The 9,138-nt window shown below is 40.6% G+C and overlaps 1 pseudogene; it reads right to left on the bottom strand.

The window, feature by feature from the left end:
* Nucleotides 1-339: 339 nt before the first annotated feature.
* On the bottom strand, nt 340-2,018 carry LOC144251690 (uncharacterized; annotated as a pseudogene).
* Between the last annotated feature and the right edge of the window lie 7,120 nt (nt 2,019-9,138).

The following is a 9,138-nucleotide window of genomic DNA, read 5'->3' as shown; positions in this document are numbered from 1 at the left end:
ATGACCTCGAAGAGCTGGCTCTCAACTTGCTCATCAATTTCAAAGAGTAAGTGGTATGTGGGGCATGGAGTGTGTGGGAGGGCTCAGAAAGACAAAACCATTTACAGTAACAGGTGGTGGGGGAACACAATCCTGAGAATTCAGGGTGAGTGGAGGCCAGGCCTAACAGGAATGATAGCTCTGTCCCCTTTCCTGTGGACATAGCATAGCAACAGCAACACATTTGCCAGACTAGCTCAGGTCATCTGTGAAGAGACTGGGCCCCACTGCCACCTGGAAGATTGCTGGTCCCCCGCAGGCTCTGCCACTGAACAGACTTTGGAAAGGGAATGGGTGAGCTTATTGCCAGAAAACTGCAGGGCCCCTCAATGGGCACAGCTCTGAACCATCAGCACTTCTGCAGCCAGAGCCTGCCTGTAGAGGAAAGGCCGCAACTGCTGCCTTTGAAGCCTGTCCCAGTGAGGGGGCCTTCCCTGCCAACAATCCTGTGGCTAGAAAAGTGACACAGCTGAGCCAGGTGAAAGGCAAGGTATAGATGAGCTTCAGAGGCTCTGTGTGTTGGGAGGAATTGGAACTGGAACGGCTTCTGTGGTGGTGGCGGTAAGAAAAGCAGAACCACCTGCGCATGGGGGACCTGCGTTTTGGAGAGTGTGGTCTCCTCCTCATCCATGGGAGTGACATGGCAGCGGCGGCCGCCTTCTCCTGGGAGGGCTGAAAAGCTAGAGTGGGTGGGGGGTTGGCATAGGCCAGAAGGCCAACACAGCGGTAGCAGTGATCTCCTTCCTAGCCATCAATTTGTCCTCAGTCCACGCGCTTCAGTGCCTTTTCAGCTACATCTGAGGACGCAGCCTTCTACAGGCATGTCAATCATTTTAATTTTTTCCATAAGTGGAAAATACCTCCATGATGTGATCCTTGGTCACATTCCTGATGAGCCTTTGGTGGGTTTAGGGGAAGGGCTCCGCCTTTTCTTTCCTTTTTATCGGTTTTATGTGTTTTGGATTTGGAGCAGGAGCACCGCCTGCTGTCATGTCTGCGCCAAGAATGGCTGGGAGATCCAGAGGAGCTGCTGGACTGGAGCTGATGTGCTGGAGCTTCCCCAGCGGCCCGTGCAGAGGACATGGAGCCCCTGCTTGAGCCTGTGTTGGCGCTGGATCCTGAGCTGAAAGTGGAGCTGGACCTACTGCTTCCACTGAAAGCCTTGCATCTCTTCGAGCTTATTTCTGCCATAGTCCTTCTTGCTTGACTCCTTAGTGGGTTGTCCATAGGTCTTTAGAGTGATCCCTGGGCTTCTCATCTGAGAGCTTTCTGCATTTGGTAGGACGAGGAGCCCTAGCTCTGGACTTTTTCTTATTTTCCTTGGCTCCTAGCAAGCTCTTCTTTTTCACTTCTGATAAATCCCCATTCTCTCCTAGAGGTGTTCAAAGTAGCAATGGCAGCCTCACTTATTTAAACTCTCACTTCTAGAGTGAGTCTGAGAAATGATCCCTAATCGATTGCAATTTAAGTCAAAGAGCAGCATCTTCCCCCAGCCACTATTTCCTCCTACTTCTCCTCATCAGCTCCCTAGTAGTGTCTTTTTAAAAGATTTTTTTTTCATTTATTTTTCTCCCTAATGGTTAACATTTTTTTTGTTTGTTACATAAAAATAAAATCACTGCTTTCTTCAACCAAGGTAATGAGGACTTTCCTGTTTCATTTTGTGAATTTCATAGTTCTAGATTAGATTATAGTCCTAGATTAAATTTAGACTTATCATACATTTGAACTAATTTTTGTGTGTTCTGACAGTTTTCTGGGGATGACTGACAAACAAGAGGGCTCTTAACAACAGACACTTACTCCCTTTTAGTTCCAGAGGCCCAAAGCCTAAATCAAGGTGTTGCTAGGGCCCTGCTCACTCAGGGGCTCTGAGGGAGAGTCCTCCAAACCTTTTCCTGCTCTGGGCTGCAGGTGTTCTCTGGCTTGTTGCAGCGTAGCTGAAGGCTTCCCTTACTTCTTTCCATAGCTTTCTCCATGTTTATCCTTTCTTGTCTGTGTCTCCTCCTCATTTTGTATCATTGGATACACAGGCTGTCCAACTAATCCAGGACGATCTAATTGGAAAGTCTTGATTTTATTATCTCCGCAAATATCCTTTATCTAAGCACAAGGTCTCTTTTGCAGGTACTGAAGCCCATGACTTAGATGTCTGTCTTGGGGGATCATAATCCAACCTCTTACATACATGATGGGAGAGAAAGTTTGTAGGTCATTATTTTTATATTTAGATAGTCAGTTATTCTATTATTTTCTGTTCAAAAGCCATTCATTCCCCATTAAATCATCTCAGAATCTTTTTGGAAAATCAGATGACCATTTGTGTGTGGATCTGTTTCTGACTTCTCTCCTCAGTTCCACTGGTCTGTATGCCAACCTCCATGCTAATACCCCACTATTCTGATTACTGTAGCTTTAATTATTTTTTCATCTCTGAGATCAGGTAATATAAATCCTTAGTTCTTCTACAAAAAATAATTTGGCTATTCTAGGTCATTTGAATTCCCATATACCTTCTACAATCAGTTTGTTTATTTCTACCAAAAAAAAAAAGCCTGCTGGGATTGTGGTCAAGATTGTATTAGGTTTATAAGTCAATTTGGATAGAAAAGAAATAACATTGAATCTTGTTGAATAATTTGAATCTGTGCATATTTCACTAAAGGAAGCTAATAAAACTTAGCTTAGGTTTTTATCCATTATTATATTGATAAGAAAAAGTGTCTTAACTTTAGTCACAAGAATCAGTAGGTTGTTGGGATAGGGAGCTAAGGAAAGTTTATTAATACAGCTTTGAGTTTGCACATCCCTGCATATATGTTGAAATACTGACTTAAATCCCATGGCTGACCAGCAGGCATAGCATGCCCTTTTATGTGAAAACTCTTTGGACTATTCACACTGGCCAGTCCAGAAGCAGTTAGCACTTCTTCCTCTACTTTGTCCTCTTATCCCAAAGCTTTCTGTGATTTGCATTATCCTACCTGCTAATCTATAGCCAATGGAGATTCAAGGTAAACAATTTGTTTTCCTTCCTCAAAGTTTCAGAATAAACACACACTTGGCTCTTTGTTCCAGTGGACATTGTTGAAATTGCAATATAGCATTGTGGATGTGAAACTTGTTCCAGGATCTGTTCCCTTTTCTTGATAGCCTCTGTAATTGCTCCATAACCTAACTAATCTTTTCCTTAAGATTTCCTTCATCTCAGGAAACTACTGACAAATCTTTTTTTCCTCTGTGTTTAAGAAATTAGTGATATGAAGATTGAATAAAATCAACTAATAGGCTCTTGGAGTAGGGTGAGGGTTCAGTTGTAGAATATTCTGGCTGCAGACAGGGCAGTGTAGTGTCCAAGTCTGTGTCCAGGGGAGGGCAAGGAAGGGCTGCATCCTAGCTGGCTGTGTAACTACAGGTGGGTGCTTCAGGCAGTGGAAAGGCTGCTAAAAGATGAGAGGTAGAGAGAGTTTCTGCATGTCCACTGGTTAACATGAGAAGGAGCTGGTCAGCAGGTTATTGGGACATGAGTCAAGTGAGTTTGAGAGGATGAGTAAACTTGGTGCTCCTCATAGATGTGGGAAGATCAGGTCCCTGTGGATCCGGAGGGTTCCCAGGAAAGAGTTGTCTCCTATACAGAGGTGCTGTGAGTAGGCTTTCTGTTAATCATCCCCTCTCAGCTTATGGTGATGAATCTGATTATGGGTGCCCTTTATGGGAACTTGTCAATGATATTGCCTAGTTAAATCCAAGTAACTTTCAAGAGTGGGCACGTGGCTCCAGAAGGTACTTATCAAGGATCTGCAGCCTTATGGTGCTAGTATTGCAATGCAGGGCCAGGAGCAAGGAGGACGTAGTGGTGCCCTCAGTCTTGCTCCTTCAACAGTGCTTTATCTGCCAGTTGACTGGTAAAACCAACGGCAAACTAATCATACCCACAAGAATCAGACATTGCTGAGAAGATGTCTGAAATACAGATTTATATTCCCATCAGGAACAATGCACCTTGCCCTAAGATGGAGATAACCCAAGTTATATTAAAAGAGCCATAGGGACTAAGAGCATGGTATTGACCTTTACATGGACACACAGACCCATGAAACAGAACAGAAAAAACAGAAATAAACCGATAAGCAACTGCTTCTCAACAAAGGTGCCAAACACATACCTGGAGAAAGGATAGTCTCTTCAACAAATGGTACTAGAAAAACTGGATAATCACATGCAGAAAACTGAAGTTTGACTCCAATTTCTCCTCCTGTCCAAAAAAATCAGCTCATAATGCATTGAAGACCTTGATGTAGGACCTAAAAACTCTTGAAACTGCAAGGGGAATGTGTTTGGGGAACTTTTTAAGATTTTTGGCACAGTCAGTAATTTCCTGATGAGATCCCAAAATCATAGACAAAAAAAGCAAAAAAAAAAAAAGACAAATGGGATTACATCAAACTAAAATACTTCTGCACAGCAAAGAAAGCAATCAGCAAAGAGAAGAGACAACCATCAGGGAGGGAGAAAATCTTTGCCAGCTGTACATCTGAAAGAGGATTAATATTGAGAATATATAAAAACTCAAAACCACTTAATAAAAAAAATATATCAATAAAATGGTTTAATCAGAATAGGCACTTCTTTGAAGAAATACAAATGTCCAATAAATACATGAAAAAATGCTCAATCTCACTAGTCATCGGGAAAATACAAATAAAAATTGTAAGATTCTATTATATCCAGGTTAGAATAGCTATCTATTATAACAAAATTAATCTAAGATATGGAGAAAAAGGAATACTTATACACTGTGTGTGGGAATGTAATTTAGTATATCCACATTGGAAATAGTTTAGAAGCTTTTCAAAAGGAAATAGAAATTGCATATGTCTCAACTATCCCACACCTGAGTATTTATCTGAAGGAAATTCAGTTGGCATATAGAGATAGCTGCAAACCTCTGATTATTGTGGCATTGTTCACAATAGCTAAGATAAAGGATCAACCTAAGTATTCATCAGCATGGTAATGGAGAAAGAAACTATGGTTACATGTGTGTGTGTGTATACATATATACACACACACATACAGGTGTATGTGTAGTATGTATGTATATATATATATATGTATGTATATTTTATATACATATATATTTTATCTTTTCTATAGTATATATATATGTATATACATATATATATTTTTTTCTTTATATGTATACACATCTTCTTTTAATTCTTTTTTATAATATTTTTTAGCTCTCAATGGACCTTTATTTTTGTTTATTTATGTGTGGTGCTGAAGAACATGCTAGGCAGATGCTCTACTACTGAGCCACCACTCCAGCCCTATATAGCATAGATCATATATATATATATGACTATTGTTTAACCATAAAGAAGAATGAAGTCCTGTCATTTGCCTCAAAGTGGATATAGAACTGGTTGTATTGTGTTAAATAAAATGACACAGAAAAGCAAGAAGACAAGTCTTTCATGTTTTTTCTCAAATGTTAAATTTTAAAAAAGAGAGATTTGAAAGTAGAAGAGAGATTGCTGGGGATCAGAAAAGGTGCTGGGGGAGGGGGGGAGGTAGTATGAGGGCAATGTATGCATGTGTGGAAATATCACAGTGAGTTCGATTTCTGTGTACAATTATTATGAGATAATAATTATAATAAAAATAAGTAGATAAAATCTGGCTCCTCCAAAAAATAATGAAATAAAATCTCGGCTAAGGGAGGAGAACCATACATAAGAACAAAGAGAAACAGACTCCGTCTCTAGAATCCAGGTACCCCAGAGCACTCTCATGAGCTTGTTGTTCACCTTAATACAAAAAGCCCCTCATGCCAATGAGAACTGTGCAAGGATTCCACCCTGCCCTTTGAGAGATGTTGAGTGTCATCCACACTCAGGGAGGTGCCAGCACTCTGCAGATATCCTTGATGTATTTGATGACAGACAGAGGGGACCCAAAGGAGAAGCTGCTGCTTTACAGAGGAGAAGGGTGTGTGTGAAATGTCCCTCCCTGGAAAGAAAAAAGAAACAAATAAGGGTGAAATCTCTGGCTCCATTCAAAAACCCAGTAGAGTACAGAGAAAATGTCCCTCAAATGTATTTTTTGCCAATTGCCACCACTGAGCCTCACCTTCTTGAGGAGCTACTGTTGCAGGATTGCAGACTGTGCAAAGGGTCACCTCAACCCTCCTGTTTGCTCCTACTGCCTTTTAAAACCACTTTGAGCAGATACCCCAGAGGTTAGCTCAGCGACCTCCCTTCTCTTGCTGTTTTTATGCACGTATTCCTCCAGGATCAATGTTTGGAGTTTGGGATTTGCTAATGATATTGTATATTGCATTCTGGTAGGTATTTCTCATATTTTATAAACAAACTAGAGAAGGAAACAGAGCCAGGAGCTCTTTGGAGTTCAAATCCACAAAAATTAAAACAAAATTTATCAAGTGTTCATATGCCATAATTTACATACAGGTTAAGCATTACCAATCTGAAAATCCAAACAGAAAATGATCCAAAATCTGATATTTTGTGAACATTAGAGTAATGCTCAAAACATTTTAGATTTTGGAACTTTTTAACTTTTGGATTTTTGAACTAGGCATGTTCAACGGGTAAAATCTGAGGAAATATTCCACAATCAAAAATTCTGAAATACGAAACAATTCTTGTCCCAAGCATTTCTAATGAGTTGCTCCACTATATGTTTTTAGAAAAACAATTATTTTCTCACATTAATGTCTGTGCCATTTTTTTTAGTGAATTAAAAGCTAAAAGTCACTTTGTATCAAGGAGAAAAATCAAGCAAATTAATGAGATTTTAAAAATACAAGTTCAGGGGCTGGGGCTGGGGCTCAGAAGTAGAGCGCTTCCCTAGCACGTGCGAGGCCCTGGATTCAATCCTCAGCACCACATGAAAACAAATAAATAAAAGAATAAAGGTATTGTGTCAAACTACAACTAAAAAATAAATATTAAAAAAATACAAGTTCAATCTTATTTTGTTATTTTTTTCATTTTAAATCATAGGCATATAAGAGAAATTATTAGAAAATAGTTTCATGATGCAAAAGGCTAGATTCTATATGATGGTCATAGAATAGGGCCAAACGTGAATGGGCTGTGTCACATGTTTTCTCCTAATGATGAGACCAAAGCACCAGAGTCCCCAGGCTGTAAGGACAGTGAATCATGTACTCAAAGTTTAAGAACTGACATACTGCTGTCCTGGAACATCCAGTGGTCTTGTTATGGTAGGCATAAAATCTACAAGCCATCTAACTTTTTTTTGGTGTGGGAAAGAAGGTTCAGCAAATTAAACCCAGGGGTATTTTATGACTGAGCCACAACCCCAGTCGTTTTTATTTTTAATATTTTATTTTTATTAGAGTCTCAGGATGTTGCTTCTGGTCTCTAAGTTGCCAAGGCTGGCCTTGAACTTTTGATCTTCCTGCTTCAGCTTCCTACTGGCTAGGATTATAGGCCTGCCATACTATGCCCGGCTCATCTAACTAATTTGACATTCTGCAATTGTGAAGTCTGTAGGGAAATCAAACAGATCCATTTTGATGACTGTAGAAGATAGTGTCACTGTTCACATTCATGGTTTTGGTCACTCTGTTGAGATTTAAAAATGACCAAAATGGGGCTAATTGTTAAATTGAAATAAATTTGTCCTAAACTTGTCTCCATACTTGCATGATGAATTTGTCCCAAAGTAGCCTCCGTATATACGTGATCTGTAACCTAGCTTGCTATGCAAATGAACTGTAATCCATTAAATGGTAGGGGGGGCGTAGGTGTTGGGGGCATGGCGTGGCAGGCGTGGCGTGGGGGCGTGGCGGTGGCTTGCCTCTTACCAAACAGCTAAGTTTCCACTAATCACAGCAGAGCAGCTCCAAACAATCACTGATCTGACTATACGCAAATGGTCAGAAGCTTACTGCGTCCAATCAGGTGGTTTCAGTTTGGCAGTTCCTTTTCTTTGGCAGTGAGTGTAATCTGCAGAGGTGGTGCGGTTAACCGTCTTTGGTCCCAAGTGCAACACTGTGCTAGAACCTTATTTATTTATTTATTTATTAATCAAGCTTTGCTAAATGAAGAGTTCTCAGTTTTTAATTCCCGTTAGGAACCAACTGTGAGAACCTGCCTGTGTTCCTTATGTCACTTGGCGGAACTCAAAGACTGTTTTCTGACCATCTTTGCGCCATCTAGGAGTAAAGTAAGCTATAGTACCCAGACACAGAAGAGGCTGAGTTGGAATTAACTGCTTTTCCACCATAGTGTCAAAAGTTAGACCACAGCTTGAGAGCCCTGGGGTGGGGAGGGAGATGGTGACAGCAAGAATACTACTGATGAATAGAGTTCCAGAAGATAACTGTGAGGACCAACCAGGGGAAGTACAGGTTTGAGTCCCTGAAAACCAGACAGCATCCTGTGGGCTCAGGGAAAAGCAGCACCCATCAAGTGACATTTTCTTGCTCTTTTACTCCCAGGGTAGCTGCTGGACTTGAAGTGGTCAGAAGACAAGACCACTGGGCCTGTCTGGCAGAAGATGTAGTTGTGCCAAATGCAAAGGTACAAGTCTACCTGCTGCTTGCTTGCCTGGCTCTGCAGAATTCCACCAAGCCTGGCTGTTCCTAAAAGAAACCTCCTGCTTCAGAGCAGTGTCCTGTTTTGACTATGAACCTGGGACCAGCAGTATAATTACTACATCCAGACCTCATTTTGTCCCTGAAGAGAACCAGTACATTTTTCCTTATGTGAACATAAGCAGGTAAGCCATGGGGACCCTAGATTTAACTGAAGGGCTGGAGACTTTAGCACTCAGGAGCAGTTGTGCATAGGCAGTGTGAAGAGAACAAAGTCAGTTTTGAAGAACTCCATGAGTGCAGCTTGTTCGCAGTCAAACAGCAGTAACTGGGATTACAGAAAACAGTCCTCTAACACCAAGGTAAATTAGTAGAAACACGTTAATATATTCAAAATAGTTGTTTGAAAAATTACTTAAAAGAATATTTCTTTTTTTTCTCAGAACTGTAAATCTTTAGTGTGTATTAAACATTAGCTTTTGTGCTAGAAAATTAATCACTTAATT

Source organism: Urocitellus parryii, unplaced genomic scaffold (assembly GCF_045843805.1).
Source record: "Urocitellus parryii isolate mUroPar1 unplaced genomic scaffold, mUroPar1.hap1 Scaffold_146, whole genome shotgun sequence".
Taxonomy (NCBI): Eukaryota; Metazoa; Chordata; class Mammalia; order Rodentia; family Sciuridae; genus Urocitellus; species Urocitellus parryii.
The sequence above is the reverse complement of the archived record's forward strand: the minus strand, read 5'-3'. Positions and strand labels throughout refer to the sequence as shown.